At 44.4% G+C, this 18322-nt stretch overlaps 1 long non-coding RNA gene across 2 annotated transcripts in view; it reads left to right on the forward strand.

The window, feature by feature from the left end:
* Window positions 1–342: 342 nt before the first annotated feature.
* LOC106504634 (uncharacterized) overlaps window positions 343–18322 on the forward strand; it is a 37760-nt gene continuing 19780 nt past the window's right edge. The window contains exons 1-4 of one of the 2 annotated variants that reach the window (XR_014812356.1): window positions 343–729; window positions 1598–1723; window positions 14249–14347; window positions 16144–16385. This is a non-coding gene — a long non-coding RNA (uncharacterized LOC106504634). Of the gene's footprint in view, window positions 730–1597; window positions 1724–14248; window positions 14348–14463; window positions 16386–18322 lie in introns of those variants that run through there. The other variant, XR_014812355.1, reaches the window with a different exon arrangement.

Genomic DNA, 18322 nt, shown 5'->3' on the forward strand with positions numbered 1-18322 from the left:
AGCAGCGACCTTCTGCAAAATGTATGCTTAGTTGCATGTGCTTCCCCCTTCACTGTATATACTGGCCTCCCCCTACCATTTGGAGCCATTTCTCAGAGCTCTCTGAGATGCTGCCTCCTGGGCTACGGGCCTCATTTTGCCCCAAATAAAACTTAACTCACAACTCTCACATTGTGCATTTTTTGTCAGTTGATAAGTTTTATATGCATGTTCCTACATGCTGGAACAAGACCCCACTTCCATGCTATAGATTAAACAATGGGGAGGTATGAGTTAAGTAGATCTTGTCACTTGAGAAGGAGGAAATGCCTTTCTCAAGTAAAAAATAATTTTCTTTTTTTTAGAATCACGAGACTTCCAAAATGCGGCAGACTCCAGTCTGTAAATATTTTGCTCAGGGCTGAGAAAACCTTTACTAGTTAGTGGGAGACAGTGGGATGCTGTGGAAAGAACACTGGAGTGGAAACAATAGTCTGGCTTCTAATCGCCATCCTTCCATCATCTCAGAGGCTTTTCAGGAAGATGGTGATGCCATTCACTGGGGCAGAAGGTATAAGAGAAGGAGAAAGAGGGAATCATGCAATTCTGCATCCACACAACAGAGCTGCCTGAATTTCCATCTCATCTCTGCTGGAGGGCCAGTTGTGCTTCCTTGATCATCACAGCCCTGAAATCATTCAGCAGTCTTGTTAAGAGTGGTAGTAATGGAGTTCCCGTCATGGCTCAGAGGTAACCACCCCGACCAGGATCCATGAGGATTTGGGTTCGATCCTTGGCCTTACTCAGTGGATTAAGGATCTGGTGTTGCTGTGGCTATAGTACAGGCTAGCAGCTACAGCTCTGATTCGACTCCTAGCCTGGAAACTTCCATATGCTGCGGGTGGGGCCCTGAAAAAGCAACAATAACACCGCCCCCCCAAAGAAAAGAGTGGTAGTAACAAGACTCTCTCCCCTTATGTTATATTTAGCCAAGTAGTAATCAGGGGAAAGCTGCCATTATTGAAAGTCTTAACATTCTGTCAATACTTACACACTCACAGATAATCACTCCTGGGCAAGTACCCATTACCGGGTGGCAGTGGTGGATTTCAGTATCAGCTAATCAGAGGTCACTTAGACTTTGGTGGGGACTCTGACATTCTGAGTGATGCTTTCTGAATAGAAACCACACTATATATTTCAGTAGTCTCGTCTTAGTAGGGCTGAGACCAGTCTCTTCCTTTGCACCTTGCTGGTAATGAGGACAAGGATTTAGAGTCAAAATTCCTTTTCTCCCAGAAAACTCAACCATGCTTAGGAAATCCAGGTAAGCACATACATGTATGTGAAGAGAAAAATGTCGCTCATCTTCAGTCACCCTCAGATATCCAAGTCCCCAGTGAAAAGGGTGAAGTTGTCAGAGGTAATTCCCAAATCCACCACTGGGGCCCACCATTGGCCCAAAGTCCAGTAAAAATATTCTCTTACATTTGTTTTCGGCCTGAGAAATTCCTCAAATCTGGTAGATGTGATGCTGATGTAGAGGATTTCAAGTGAATGGGCACATTTCACTGCAATGTGGCCACCCTAGTTTTCTCACCCAGCTGTCTATCCACAGGCGCTGGCTTAAGCAAATCCTACAGCGTTTTGTAGAGTCAGCAATGACTGTAGCGTTGCAAAATCTCAAGCTGGATTGACAGAGCAAAGAAAGAAATGCCAGACTCTTCAACAGGACACAGAGTGGGTAAGTCTCATGATAATCATGCAATGAGAGGCATAGGCAAAGACCTAGAATGTAACTGCTCATTGAAAAGATTATACACATTGCTCTTATTTCTTCTCTCCAGACCACTGAGTAAGATGGTGACCGTGGCTGTACCTTCTGTGTGTTTGGTTTCTTTGGTCGGTGGTGTTCTTTTTTCTTTTCTTGTTCCACGGTCCTGTAACATTTCTATAAGATTCTCAGTGAACAGAGGAGCAACGTGGGAGGAGATCAGAGTTGGAATCACGTCTACAGATAGAAACAAGGAGTTTGCGCACAGACAGCTACTTGTTAGAGTGTGACTTTAAGTCATTTATCCCTGCAAAATGAGGATGATGGTATCAAACGTCCCATGTGTGAGTTGTGAGTATCAGATAAGACTGTGTAAGAGAAAGCGCTATGTCACCAACAGCCCTGAGCAAATACACTGCTCAGCTGGCAATGGAAAATGACTCTATGCACTTAACTCCCGTGGGTTTTCTTGGTCCCTTCTCTGGGATCATTAACTTCTAGTAGCCACTGACAGATGTGCCCGAGCACAGGAGTAATCTCATCATCACCTACCATAGAAATGGCAGGGAAGCGTCCAGGCTCTCAAGAGTGCATTTGTAGTAACATTTCTGGGCTTCACATCAAGTTGAGAATTCACATCCAAGACCTATGCTTGACCAAACTGTTTTTTCTCACTCTTTTCCAGTACCTAAAAAGGATCATATAGTCCTAATTAGGCCTAGAGAGGCCCACAAAAGAAATGTGTTTCCAAGAGCTTTGGATTTATGAACTGAAAACTGTAGGCTACTGTGTATTTTAATATATTCAGAGAGACAATTAAGATAACTTTAGTTATGGTTTTGGAGAACAGTCCCGGCAGCCTTTAATGGAACGTATAGCCTTTCTCTGTCAAAAACCAAACTGAAATGACATATTTGGAATCAACTCACTCTGTTAAAAGCAACCAACCATCTGAAAACACTCCATGAATTGGAATAAAGTTGTACAAAGTTTTGTGATCCTCCAGAGAGGAACAAAAATTTGGAAGTAAGTTTAGCTGCCAAACTGCAGGAATAGACAATTTACAAAGAAGGGAGTTAAATGGCTTACGGCCAGTGAGAAAAATGTCCAACCTCACCGAGCAAAGAAATGTCAGTTAAAACAACAACAAAAAAATGCCATTGACAGAGATAAACATCAATTCCAATTTAAAAAAAGGGGGGCACTTTTATACCCTGAGGTTGAGGCTGTCAATTAGCACAATCTTTTTGGATTGCTTTTTGGCAAGATCTAAAATCAAAGTTTAACTTTGCAACATGCTTCAAGAAATCTGTTCTAAGAAATTTTTCATCGATTTCTTATGAATGATAAATAGAGGTGTTCACTGCAATCATATTCATAATGAGGAAAATTGGAACACCTGGCTGTTCAATAATAGGAGAACAATGAAATATGTTGGGGTATGAGGACCTGTAATGAACTGCATGTTCCTGTCTCCCCATTAGTGTGTTGGAACACTGACCCCCAGTAGGATGTATGGGGGGGAGGGGAGATAATTAGGCCATGAGGGTGGGACCCCCCCATGATATTAGTACCCTCACAAAGAGAGGAAGAGGGTTGGCTCTTGCCATCCTGCAAAGATACAAGAAGACAGCAATCTTTAAGCCAGAATGAAGGCCTTCCCCAGAATCCAGCCGTACCAGTATAGATCGCCCCTGCTTTTCTTTTTTTTTCCTTTTTTTTTTTTTCTTTGAGCTGTGGTATGGGTCACAGATGCGGCTCAGATCTGGCATTGCTGTGGCTCTGGTGTAGGCTGGCAGCTGTAGCTCCGATTCAGCCCCTAGCCTGGGAACCTCCATATGCTTTGGGTGCGGCCCTAAAAAGATAGATAGATAAGTAAATAAATAAATAAATGTATAAATAAATAATTTTATAATTTTTAATAAAATGTAAAGACTGAGCGAGGCCAGGGGTCAAATCCACAACCTCATGGTCCCTAGTCAGATTCGTTTCTGCTGTGCCACAAGGGGAACTCCTGGGACTTCTTTTTATTTAGGTTTGAGAAGGGGTCGTGAATGTCCAGGGTTTGCTTGCACACTTGTGACTCTAGTTGTTTCCAGTTTTGCTTATAAAAAGGGGGCTTCTCCTTTAGGCCAAGAAGAAAATGACACATCTTGTTCAGGACATTTAAAAAATAGGCTCCAAATCACAATGCGGAATCAAGAAGAAAAAAACTAGTTGGCTTCCTCAGCTATTTGTCCCTTAAGATATTCATCACATTCTGCCATCCACTCTCTGTCTGAGAGGACTGTCTTTAAGGACTGCATCTCTGGTCTGTGCCCTCTGAATTCTGCTTGAGTTTGGCCAATGGGAGTCAGAGGCAAGGCAAAAGGAAAGACTTTGGTACTTATGCCCTGGCTCACTGCCTGCTGGGCAGGGCTTGTCAGCAGCTGTATCTTCCAGGCTGCCTCTTCCGACAGCTACAGCTTTTTCTGGTTTCCAGGGGCTGATTCTTGCTCACTCCTTCAAGAAGTAAACAGTATTAGCTTCCTGTTGGTGCTAGCCAGGGATCCAACCTGCATCCTTATGGGTCTTAGTTGGGTTCATCAACCACTGAGCCACGAAGGGAACTCCCGAGGTTCTTTTTTTTTTAAGGCTGCACTTGTGGCATCTGGAAATTCCCAGGCCAAGGGTCAAATTAGAGCTGCAGCTGCTGGCCTATGCCACAGTCACAGCAATGCCAGATCTGAGATGCCTGTGCAATCTATGTGACAGCTTGCAACAATACCAGATCTTTAACCCACTGAGTGAGGCCAGGGATCGCACCCATATCTTAGGGGACACTGTGTTAGATTCTTAACCTGCTGAGCCACAACAGGAACTCCCATGAGAATATTCCAGTGACACTTTGGCCAGAGCCCACTTTTCATAATCACTATGTTTTGTAGAAAAGTTTGCAAACATCTCACAGTGTGGCAGTGGTCAGCCTTACGTCCTCGGGATCTATAATAATGAATCTTGACAACTGTGTTTCAGAAAACTCTGGTGTGTCAAAACCAGAGGTATGCTGGAGTAATGTGTTAGTAATAATGAAGAATTGAGTTTTGTGCCTTAAAAAGTAAATAATAAGCGTTGACATCTGGGAGTTCCCATTGTGGCACAGCAGAAATGAGTCTGACTAGTATCCATGAGGATGCAGGTTCGATCCCCAGCCTTGATCAGCGGGTCTGGGATCCCGTGTTGATGTGAGCTGTGAGGTAGGTTGCAGACATGGCCTGGATCCTGAGTTGCTGTGGCTGTGGTGTAGGCCAGCAGCTGTAGCTCTGATTCGACCCCTAGCCTGGGAATTTCCATATGCTTCAGGTTTGACCTTAAAAAAAAAATAGTCGACATCTTATATTCATCACTATACCACTTTTATGACATTCCAGTATGCTTTCTGGAGACAGAGGGAAAGGAGATAGCGGTGCAGATGCACCTGAAATTGCCTGTCATCTGTATGCATCCTTAGCTGGTCCATAGGTTGACCCTAAGAATAAGTCCCACGTGGGATGTCACCCGTCATAGATGTAGGGATAGAAAAAAGGGGGGGCGGAATCATTGGGTCACGTAACAGTTTATTATGGGAATTCCTTTGGCTTGGTTAGCTCTGCTCTTTGTCATCTGCTTTTTTTCTTTCGATCAGGAGTATAAAATTACTCATATTTTAATGAATATTTCTCTGTGTCTTAGATCTATTATCTTATTTAATTTGCATAACAATTCACATTCACCAACTAAGAATTCACCAAGAAGCTGATGGGAGCCAGGCTTTGGAACACAATGTATACTTTGACCAAAGAGCTCTGTCTTGGGTCTCATGACATAAATGTGCTGGGTAATGTGCACAGCACTGCTTCCTGTTGAGGCTTTAATGAATAGATCCCAAAAGATGAACAGAAAAAATAAGTTCAGATCTCTTCCTCTGATCCACTGAACTCAATTCAATTGCTGGGTCTTGAGGCTACTGAGATGAGTGAAACACAGTTCTACCCTCCAGGATCCTGAAGCCTAGTTGCTAGACAGAAACATAAACAAATAATGAGAAAATTCTAATACAATGTGATTAAAATGATAAGAAGCATGCTTAAAACTTATTGGGCAAACAGGAGTTCGTGTCGTGGCGCAGTGGTTAATGAATCTGACTAGGAACCATGAGGTTGCGGGTTTGATCCCTGGCCTTGCTCAGTAGGTTAAGGATCCAGCATTGCCGTGAACTGTGGTGTAGGTCGCAGGCGAGGCTCGAATTCCGAGTTGCTGTGGCTGTGGTAAAGGCTGGTGGCTACAGCTCCGGTTCAACCCCTAGCCTGGGAATCTCCGTATGCCGTGGGAAGCGGCCCTAGAAAAGGCAAAAAGACAAAAAAAAAAAAAAATTATTGGGCAAACAGATGAGGGAGCAAATACCTCTTTGAGAGGTGGAGGGGTGTCATGAAAAATTATGTACCAAAGGTAATGGTTAAGCTTGACCTTGAAGGGTGTTTAGGAGTTCAACAGCAAATCTGATGGGGAAAGAGGTGTTACCGGCAAAGGGCCCAGCAGGGGTCTTTCTTCTCAATCCTGCCAAAGGCTTAGAGTCTCCAATTGCTTTTTCAACAGTGCATTTCTTGTGACCTGTCTCGATTTCTCACTTAGAGCTCTTTGGGTCTCAGGGATTAAAGTACCTTTGGAAGAGAGGCACGGGGAGAAGGGAGAGCTGGCTGGCCTGGAGTAAAATCGTAAAATCCAACCACTGATCTTGGTCACAGCAGGACTATGTCCCAAGTACCTGAGAACACAGCTAGGGACCCCTGAGTCTGAAATGTGACAGAAACATACAGTCTGCGATGTGAACCACAGTTCCTGGGCCCGGCTCTAACCTGTTTTTACAGATAGCCTTGGAGACAACTATCTATCAGAGATGCCTGTGGCCCCATGGAGTTTGGATTATGAAAGTATTAGGGAAATATGAAGAAAGGAGAATTTATAGAAGGGATTTATCAACTCAGTACAATTACTCATAAGTATACTGTATTATATCAGACCAAGAAGAGGAAAGAGGATTTAGAAGATTGTCTAAGACATCACAAAGATTGATAGAGTTTACTTGACTGAGAAAAGCAGACCAGTTTAATCCAATTTAAGATTTTTAAATATGTGAGAGTCCTGCAACTTCTGATCTTGCCCCTGGACAGATGTGAATTCTTGCTTGCTAAGACCTGAAGACCTGTCTTATGTCGTTGTGTCTTAAACTCTAGACTGACAGTTGTTTCTTGTTCTTCCAACATGGTCACTAGAGAGACCCTCGAGTCATGCCAAAGGGACTAGGGAAAGGAGAAACAAAATGAGGTGGAAAAGAATATGTTATTCCTTATTTAGAACCCAAGATCCAGTGCCTGCATCAGCTCGGCTTCAAAAAATAATGGGATGTAGCAACAAAAAAATACAATGGGAGTAAACTTAAAAATGAATGTGAAGAAAACGTGAACGCTCTTGAGAGCCAGAAGAGTAGATGTGGACAAATGGAAAGAAAGTCCTGTTCTTGGATAGGATGGCTCCATATCAGAGGTATCATAGAGATACATTCTCAAGTTTGTGTGATTCCCAACAAGATATCAATGAGCTTTTTTTTTTTTTTTTCCTGGAGCTAGACAAGTTGATACTAAAGTTCACGCAGAAAAACAAAACAAGACACTCAAGAATAGTTGAGAAAAATCCTGGGGGGAAAAGAGCTGTCTGCCTGATACTAGAATGTTCTATAAAGGAGTTCCCATTGTGGCTCAGCAGGTGAAGAACCAGCCTAGTATCCATGAGGATTCAGGTTCGATTCCTGACTTCACTCAGTGGGTTAAGGATCCAGCGTTGCCGTGAGCTCGCAGACTCAGCTTGGATTCTGAGTTACTGTGGCTGTGGTGTAGGCCGACAGCTACAGCTCTGACTCAGCCCCTATCCTGGGAACTTCCATTTGCTGCAGATGTGGCCCTAAAAAGACAAAAAAAAAAAAAAAAAAAGAAAGAAAAGTTCTATAAAGCCTCTGTAATTAAGAGAGTGTGATACTAACACTTAGTTAATCATACCAATGGAGTAGGATGAAAGTCAAGACCTAGGCATGTATTGCATGATAAAGACGGTATCTTGGGAGTTCCCGTCGGCGCAGTGGAAATGATCCGACTAGGAACCGTGAGGTTGCAGGTTCCGTCCTGGCCTCTCTCAGTGGGTTAAGGATCCGGAGTTGCTGTGAGCTGTGGTGTAGGCTGGCAGCTGTGGCTCTGATTTAACCCCTAACCTGGGAACTTGCACATGCTGTGGGTGCGGCCCTAAAAAGCAAAAAAAAAAAAAAAAAAAAAGGATGAAGCAAGAATGATCACCACCAGTGTTAGGAGACATTGTGGGTGATTTTCTCTGTAATTCAGGTGTGAAGCGGTGCTTTCTAGTCAAAATCCAGATGCAACAAAAGACTAATAATAAAATATAGAGAAAAATAAAATATATTTGCATGGGAAATAAAAAAATCATGACAAAGTCCTAAAACATCTAGGAGAAAGCACTGGTAACACATATCTTCCTAATACCATGAAAAAGTAACTGGACATGGAGGCGAGACTGCTTCTCAAGGTTTTCCCTGGCTTATCGTTCAGTCTTCATCCTGGGTTTTCTATAGCAGCCGCAGTAATCAGCTGGCTATTGGGTTGTTCTGATTTAACATGTCATGTCCACTTTGTTGTTATTTTTTGCTAATTTGGACTTTCACTCCCTGGAACCTTTCTGATTTATAAGTGTTTTCCTAGATCACATTCTGTGCTGGGCTCTGCACCTGGTGTCCCCCCCTGCCCCCCTGCCGCCCGCCAGGCCAGCGGCAGTGACTGGTTTGCTGGGCTCTCATTTTGCTGAGGGCCCTTGGTGAGATCTGCCCCTGTGTGGGCGGTAAGAGGCTGGGGGGAAGGAGGCTGAATTGAGGGGATCCTTTAGCAGAGATTAATACCCTCCAAAATACAATCCTGGGGATTTCCAGGTGTTCTTAGACACAGAGAGCCCTTTATGGTGTCCTCACAGGCATGGATAAGTTTTCAAAGGAGGGAGGTAAAATAAATAAGGTTTAGGTTACAGATACCGAAACCAAATCTTCATTGTCATCTTTGTTACTTGAGGAATCATAGTTGAATGCACGCAGACCAAATTTCATTGTCATCTAATTCACTCAAGTGTCATGGATGGACACCAGAAAGATAATGAAGTTCTGGGATGAGAGAGTGTTCTGGAAAATTAAAGGAATGATGCCCAAACTGCTGGGGAGCAGCTTTGGAAGGCAGCTGTGCTCATCACGATACCACCAATGCGACTGTGGGGAGCAGGTTTAACCTGCGATTCATGCTCACATCGGGGCAGATGAATACATGTCCTGGAAGTGTATTCTTGTAGGTCATCCGTCTGGGTTTGGAACTAGATGGACCCACAGTTGACCTGCTACTACTACCCCAACAGCACGTTGCTTTCTGCGTTTTGAAAGCATGTATTTCACATCATTGATCTCATTAGCTCTTCACACGGCGCTGTGAAGCAGGCAGGGCAGATGTTACTGTCCTCATTTGCAGGTGATCTAACTGGGGCTGAGAGAGGCTAGGAGATGTGAGGAGCCCAGTGGAGGCCTCTGGATTAGGAATCAGGCACCTGGGATGGAGTCTGACCTGGCCATTCACCACATGTGGTGTCTTGAGCAAGTCAGTTACACAAAGGCCTCTGAGCCTCCACTCCGGCTTCAATTAAACAAGACGTTTGCATGATGGTCCTTAAGGGCCCTCCCAGGGTGACTGTTCCAGGATTTTATCACTTGCCGGACCTCACCAGGAATGAGTCAGTGGATGAGAAAAAGTATACAAGGCCCCTGAGCTGCAAAATTCTCTCCCTCCCTCTACCCCACACAGTGCAGAACTGAGCACTCACTTGGGAGAGTGAGGGGAGGGCGTGGGGGCGGTAAGCTTCCTTCTGCAGAGGAGAGGTGGATTTCCTGCCTAATTACAGGACATTTTTAAAGTTTATTTTATTTTCTTGTAATTTTTTCAATTTCTCCCATGTCTTTTTCCCTTAATATTTTCCAGCTTTTCTGATGTTTACGCTCCATACTGTGAAACTCACCCACTGTGAGTGTAGAATTGATTGCTTTTTAGTAAATGTATAGAATTCTGCCACCATCGAAATCCAGGTTTAGAACTTCTCCTTCACCTTAAAAAGTTCCTTTGTGCCCACTTACATCAGTCTCCACTCCCCTCTCCAGCCCCAAGCAACCAGGGATAGGCTTTCCGTCTCTATAAATTTGCCTTTTCTAGACATTTCATGTAAATACAGTATGTAGTCTTTTCCACCTGGCTTGTTTAACTTACCCTAATGTTGTCAAGGTTCATCTGTGTTGGGGTGTGTGGCAGTGCTTCCTTCCTTTTAATGGCTAAATAATATTCCTTTCTATGGGTTTGCCCCATTTTGTTTATGTGTCTGGTGGTTGATGGATATTTGGGTTATTCCCACATTTTAGTTATAATGAGTAATGTTGCTATGAAAATTCATAGACATATTTTTTTATTTCTCTTGGGTAAATTCCTAGCAGTAGAAATGCAGGACTGTGTTTTTTGGGGTTTTTTTTTTAAGTTTTTATGTAGTATAGACGCTCTGCTTTTAAATTTTATACTTGAAGCAAAGATTCATAGGAAATGTATGAGAGAGTAAAAGGGTAACTTGCTTAATGCCTCTTAACCCTTCTTGAAGTAATGTAATTATACAAGCAGGGGTTGTTGTGTCAAAGTCCTAACCCCTTGTACCCCACAATGTGGCTGTTACATGGAGGCAGGGCCTTTAAAGAGGTGATTAAAGTTAAGTGAGGGCATAAGAGTGGGGCCCTAATCCAATACAGTTGGTGTTTTTATCAGGAGAGGAAGAGGCACCAGGGCACCTGCGCACAGAGAAAAGAGCACGTGAGGGTGCAGAAAGAAGGCAGCTGGCCATCTGCAAGAGCAAGAGGCCTGGGAGAAGAAACCAAACCCTCCCACACCTTAACCCCGGACTTGCAGCCTCCAGAACTGTGAGAAAAGGAATTTCTGTATCAGCCACTTGGTTTGTGGTATTTTGATGTGGCAGCAACAGATATCTATATGGGCCTATATTTTAACAAATTTGCTTTTCCATGCTGCTCAAAGGGTGTATCTCTCATGTTACTTCCCTTCACAATCGTCTTCTCATTGTCCTTCAGCCAGTCACAGCTGGCCTCTCTCCAGCCACTTGGTGGGCCCCTGGCTGCATCGCTCTAGTTCACGGTCACATCTCCAGCTGCTCCCCATGGAGGCCAGAGCCACCTCCTCCACAAACACACCTTCCCGTTTGGAAGCCATTCTCCTCAGAATCCCCCATCTATTTCTCTCTGCATTTGTACAGCCTGGGCTCTGTCTACACTGGATGCTGCCCAGTGGGTACGTTTCATCTCTCAGGCTAGACTGAGAGCTCTCTGTAGACAGGGAAAGTGGTGTCTGTATTTATTGTCCCTCGAACCTAACCTCTGGCTCAATGTCTGACACAAAGTCAAAGGGTTTTTTTTTTTTTTTTTTTTTTTGCTTTATAGGGCTGCACCCACAGCATATGGAGGTTCCCAGGCTAGGAGTCCAATTGGAGCTACAGCTGCCGGCCTACACCGCAGCCACAGAAACATGGGATCCAAGCCATGTCTGCAACCTACACCACAGCTCATGGCAACACCCAATCCTTAACCCACTGAACGAGGCCAGGGATCGAACCCTCATCCTTGTGGATACTAGTTGGGTTCGTTACCTCTGAACCACGACAGGAACTCCAGTCAGAGTTGATTTATCTAATTAAAACCAACAACTCCAGCTACTCAAATATTTATGAAGTTTCAGAACTTTGTGAAGACTTGCAAAATATTGGTTAGTGAAGTATGAGTAGAAAAAGAATGGCTACAAATTTGGGAAGAGCCAAGTGCGGACAGTGAAAAGTCACTGTTGGTGACCTTCAGCCAAGTCACTGCCCTGCTCCAGACCTCAGTTTCTTTATCCCCCAAAGTGTTGACCCAGCAAAGGTCTGTTCTATAGCAAACATTTTACACCCTCATAGCCCTTGGTGAGATCTGCAGGATTCCTGTCTTTGAAGTGCCTCCTTTGTTGTGCGTCTGGCTGAAGAAATTCAAAGTTTAAGTTATACTGCACCTCGGAGTTCCGTCCTGGTGCAGTGGAAACGAACCTGACTAGGAACCATGAGGTTGCAAATTCGATCCCTGGCCTTGCTCAGTGGGATCAGTGGGTTAAAGATCCGGTGTTGCTGTGAGCTGTGGTGTAGGCTGGCAACTACAGTTCCGATTAGACCCCTAGCCTGGCAACCTCCATATGCCATGGGTGCAGCCCTAAAAAGACAAAAGACAAAAAAAAAATTATGCAACTCAATTAAAATGAGTTTAAAATGAATTCTGAATTTCTGTTTTCCACGTAGAGCTTTTCCAAATATATAGAATTTAAAGATGCTTGCCATTGCTTTCTGGGGGCCCAAACCTTAAGAGGTTACAAAGACATAGGAAACTACATCACTTTCCTTTTGACAATGAAGAATTTTATTTTATTTTATTTTATTGGCTACGTCCGAGGCATTTGGAAATTCCTGGGCCAGGGATTAAACCCAAGCCACAGTAGCGACCTAAGCCACTGCTGTGACAACACCAGATCCTTAACCTGTTTTGCCACAAGGGAACTCCGGACAATGAAAAAATTTAAAGAAATGCACACACACACACACACACACACACACACACACACACACACACACAAAACCACCAGCTTAGAACCATAGAGCATCATGTTCACATCAGACCCCACCAGGAAAATGGTTTGTGTGGGAATTACACCACAAAATAAAACACAAAAAATACCCCAACTGTTAAGGAAAAAAGAGCCTGCATGGTAAACAGCCCCAGAAGGGACAAGTACTTCTCTGTGCAAGTGGCCTCTGACTTTCTTGGCCCAAGTTTTCCCTGTTCCCTTGGGTTTCTTTAACTTTTTCTTCCACTCTTCCTACCAGTCCCCAAGGATTTGTAGATCTTTATTTCTTTGGGCTCAGGCACAAAAATTCTTTTTCCCCTCCTTCATTCAGCATGTTAAAAAAAAACAAACAGCTAAGAGAAATGAAGAGAGAGAAGGGAGGGCAGAGGAAGGAAGTACCTCTGGGCCAAGTATTCAGAGTACGGGCCTCTGATCCCAAGAGGATTAAATCATGACCCCAGGCTGATGGGCACTGTTGACAGGGCCATAGGCCCATGACCCTTTTCTCTCTGCTCTCAGCAGCTGCTGGTCTATAACACCATCTCCCTGCTTAGGATAAATCCACTTAATAACCCTGAACCATCAATAGCAAAGGGAGACCAGTTATGTGACCTTTAGGAAATCCCCTCATCCTCAGGGGCCTTACGCTAAATTGTATTTTAGCATCTATTTAGAGCTCTTGTTTCATTGGCTGAGCATCCATAATGGATGCCATTAAAGCACCATCCCTTTCTGTTTATTTTTGAGCTCCATGCAGCAGGTTTTGTGTTGTTTTGTTTTGTTCGCTTTTTAGGGCCACACCCGTGGCATATGGAAGTTACCAGGCTAGGGGTAGAATTGGAGCTGCAGCTGCCAGCCTACAGCATAGCCACAGCAATGCAGGATCCGAGCTGTGTCTGCAGCCTACATCACAAGCTCACAGCAATGCCAGATCCTTAACCCAATGAGCGAGGCCAGGGATCAAACCCGCATCCTCATGCTTACTAGTTGGATTCATTTCTGCTGAGCCACAAAAGGAACTCCTCACACAATGTTTAGATGTTCTAGTTTGCAAATGGTGGGGGAGTGCTGATTTCCAGCCGTGATCCTTATGGCAAGACTTGACTTCCTTTTCCTCTTACCTATCTTTGATGGGAAGGGTGTCTTTGGTAGAGTAAAGAGTCTGGGACTTGGTTAATAAAAATAATGTCTTGAGGTTAAAATAAATAGATGCTCAATACTAGGTGGGGAAAAAAGTTCATCTTTCTTAGAAGAAAATGCTAGTGGTTCTTAAAACTCTCCAAAAGTGGTCCCCAAACCAGCAGCTTTAGCATCACTGGGAGCATGTTAGAAAAGCAGATTCTCAGGATCCTTCTCAGGCCTTCTAAGTCAGAAACTCTGGAGCTACAATTGTCTGTATTTTAATAAGCCCTCCAGATGATTCAGACACTTGCTCTGAGCTACAGGGTTACATAATATCTGTTTGCTTCTTTTTTCCCCCATAATAATAGAACAATCAGGGCAGCAGTAGGTTCAGCTAAAAGGTAACATTCCTTATCATACCTGACAGTAGAATTGACCTGTGTGATGCAAGCAGAAGTCACTGGGTGGGGATTCTGGGAAGCTTCATTAAGGCAGTAGGGCAGCCTCCACTATCAGAAAATGCCCTTCTTATTTTTGCCCCCTTTCTTTTACTTTCTGCCTGAACTAGAAGTCCAGTAGCCGTCTTGGACCATGAGACAACCTTGAAGATGGACGTGACAACCTAAGGAAAGTGGAGCAGGTTGAAGGAGCATTGACCCCTGATAACGAGGTGCTACCATTACTAGCTCTGTACTTCCTTCTTTCATCTTCTTTAGACTTACAGTTGACTTTTGGACCATGTAGAGATTTAGAGGTGCTGACACTCAGTAACTAAAAATCCACATATAATTTTACAGTTGGCCCTCCTTCTTTGGGGTTCCTCATCTGCAGATTCAACCAACCTCAGACTGTGTAGTATTGTAGTACCTATTTATTGAAAAACAAAACAAAACAAAAAAACCTACATGAAGTGGACCCAAGGGTCAACTGTATTTGGAATTACTTTGGTATTACTACCCTGAAAAATACCTAGGGCTAAAAGCCTTCTCCAACAACATATGTAAAGATGGGTCTCATTCTCCAAGGTGAAGCATGGACCACGATGGAAGGGATGAGGAGGAGAAAAGATGGAAAGGACAGTGAGGGCATAAGGAAAGTGAGACCAGAGAAAGGTCATTCTCAGCTGCCCACTTAAGATGCCCTCTTCATGAACCAGAAGTTGACTTCATAAATGAAAAGATGGTTTCTCACCACCCTCTGGACTTTATATGTCCAGAAAAGAAATAGACACCAGCAATTTCTCCAGCATAAATGGGCCTATTGGGGGTGAGCAGAGAATTGCAACTTAGGGTCCTTTAATGATTTTTAATTTTAAAGAAAAGGGAGATAAAGGATGAAAAGAAAATGGATGAGGAAAGAAGTCAAGAAAGAAAATTGGAAGCAAAGGGGCATATGGCTTCTCTCTCTTAAATGAAATCACAAAGCACAGCCTTTTGGAGGGAGATTCAAAGTTATAAATCTTTATTATTTTAGTTTCTTAAAGCTCGGTTTGTAAATGAAACAATTAAAATATTCAAATTGAAAAGCCAAAGTAAATCCCAATTATGAGCTCTTAATCTGCTAAGATTTTGTTTTCCTTCCCTTCACATACAGAATTATATTTCTTGTCAACTTCCATGGAAATCCTAGTGATGAAGTTGCTTTCCATGGAATGGAGGCTGGGAGGAGGGGTCTTTTCACATCATGTCCCTTCAGACAGTCCTGAGGAGTTTTAATGTGTGGGGCCGTCCATGCCTTCCGATGGCCGTGAGTTTAGAGAAGAGTCTTCAAATTAATGACAACAGTAGAAGAAAAGAAGAGCTCTCAGGCAAAGGGTATCTCTTTACTCTGACCGGGGCAGGATGTCAATCATGTGATATGTTGAATCCGTAAACAAACAGCAGAGTCTTCTCTGGGGATTGTAATCGGGTGAGCTCAGCTTGCCAGGGCGGATGGGAGGCCCAAGCAGGGGAGGGGAGGATTTCACCAGTGGTCAGGAGGGAAGGAGAATCGGGGCTTTCTTCTCCCACTGAATCCTCTACCCGCTGCTCACCAACCCGCTGCATAATAGGAGGGAAACGGCAAGCTGTCCGTTTCCACTGTCATTTTCCACTGTGGGTGCAGACAGACAGACAGACATTAGATGGTGGGGCTCGGGAAGGAGCAGAGTGAGCAGGGCGAGAATCTGGGCTTCCCCAGGTCCTGCCTTTACCTACCTTTTCACCAGCCACGAACCAGAGTCTGGCTTGTCATCAGCATCCAGTCGGCTGATATATTTCAGGACCACCTTGGCACTTTCTAGATGCCCTCGAATCAAGCCAAATCCTCAAAAAGCTGCCAACTTAGACTATATTGTCTTCCACTCTTTTAATTAAACTGATCTAATTAAATTTCTCACCACCTTAGAGCATGCAGTCCAGGAGTCAGATCTAATTTGATTTATTAAAATAATGTGCTGTTGAGTGAAATTTATATCTGTCTCATTAGGTCTGTCTGTCGATGGTTCACTCTGAAGCCTGACCAGGAGGGGGTTTCGCCTCCATTCTTTCCTCAGAGGCACAGGCCATGTCCCTCCCTGCTCCAGCTTCCTCAGGGGGAAACCCGAAAGGAAGCCAGAGTTAGAAGTGGAGCGGCAGCAGCAGCAAGGCAAGGGATGCAGGCAGAGAGCCAGGAAGACCGAAGGGATCATAGGAAAGGAGGCCAGAGGGAAACCAGAGAGGAGAAACCAGGTGAGACTCAAGCAGAAGAGGTGGGAACTCTTCCACCATCTTTTGGATGTAGTGTTTAGCCTAAGTATCTCACAGGATGGTTTTCTGTTGCTAATGGACTAGATTTCCCAGCCTTATATCCCTGAGGGTGACCCTGGGTCAAGCCCACCCCTAGAGGCAGGCGGCTGGGTCTATCTTTGGGACAGTTCATTGCTTCCTTCTATGTGCTGGCCTTCATCTTTCCTGCTTCCTAGCCTCCTTTTAGCCCAGAAGCTCCAGGGGGAGGAAACGTTACTCTTATAATTATCCATTTTATAATCCCCAGGTCACTCTCATTGACCTGCCTTGGGTCATCCAGCAGCAGTAGCTCCCAAATCCACTGACTGCAGTGAGGACAGCATTGTACGGGGCCATCATTACAGTTCAGGATACTGTGTTAGGTTCCTCAAAGTTGCCAAGACAGTAGGTCTTACATGTTCTCTCCACAAAAAGAAATGGTAATTTTGTGAGGAGATGGAGGTGTGAACAACTACTACAGTGGTAATCATTGCACGATCTGTAATAGTACCCCCCTCCCAAAAAAAAAAGGAGTTCCCGTCATGGCTTGGAGGAAATGAATCTGACTCTCATCCGTGAGGACGCAGGTTCCATCCCTGGCCTCACTCAGTAGGTTAAGGAGCCAGTGTTGCCGTGAGTCGTGGTGTAGGTCAGAGACGCAGCTTGGATCTGGCCTTGCTGTGGCTGTGGTATAGGCCAGCAGCTGTGGCTCTGATCAACTCCTAGCCTGGGAACCTACATATGCCACAGGTGCAGCCCTGAAAAGACAAAAAAAAAAAACCCTTAAGTTCTACCGAACCAAGAGAGAAGATCTAGGGGGCAGACCTAAACCCAAAGTCCAGCCCAACCCAGCGAAACCCAGAAGAGATGGGCTGAGCCACAACTCATCGGCAGACCTGTAATTAGGAAATAAATGCTTAGAAGCTGCCGAAATCTGAGGATATTCGTTCCATAGATTATTACAGAAGAGATCGGACTAATGTACAAAGAACAGGGCCAAGAATTACAGCTGGGATAAGAGGGAAAATGTGGGGCTGATTGTAAATACCCACTCGGAAAGGAGAAACAGAGCAGATCTGGGGGACAAGACGAGCAGCATGATTTTTGCTTTGTTTTATGAGTCATCGATGCTGTCCTTAAGTTCTACCGAACTCTTGGGTCTTGGAGAGCAGAAGGGGTACATGGATCATCATTGCACTTCAGGGCCTAGCACCATACTTGGCACATCCTAGACACACATTCATTGTGGTTCAATAAGTGAATAAGTGCAATGTGTGTGATAACAGGATAGCCAAGAGGGAATTCTCTAAACAGAAGTGCACATCCCAACTCAAGTGAGAGAACTGAATTTAGCGATAGCGAATCACTTCGGACAGAGGTGATGGCGAAGCTGCACGAGGATGTGTGTTCCCGAGGGAGCAGTGTGGGGACAGAGTGCAAATGGCTAAGGACAGGCTCCTGGGGGGTCTAGTGTTTGGGGAGGGGAGGATTCAGTGGGGGTCGGTGAGGGAGAGAGAGCAAGAATGATTAACGAGGGAGGAGGAGGGAGAGGGCTGCCCAGGGTCACTCAGACCCAAGGAGGGAAGGGTTTCAAGGTTCACTAGTATCCATCTCAGGAGAGAGGTCAAAAGCAACAAGACTGGGGAAGAAACCTAGAATTCCTCTCAAAAGGAAATCATCTGATGAACTTAGAGGTGTTTCTACCCTGTGTAAAATTTTGATTGCCATCCAACAGAAAATATATAAAGATTGTTTTAACCCTATAGGCAGTAATAAATGGTAGAGGCAGGAGTCTGTAGCTTGAAGGCACCTCACATAACAGAGAGTAACCTTGGCTTCTAAGATCGTTGTCAAGAGGATGTCATAGGAAACTGGGCAAAAATCATTTTAAAGAATAGAAA

The sequence above is a fragment of the Sus scrofa genome, chromosome 8, assembly GCF_054392235.1.
Source record: "Sus scrofa isolate SSC_HxYL_T2T_F1_AM1 chromosome 8, Sscrofa_HxYL_maternal_Yorkshire_Landrace_v2.0, whole genome shotgun sequence".
NCBI lineage: Eukaryota > Metazoa > Chordata > Mammalia > Artiodactyla > Suidae > Sus > Sus scrofa.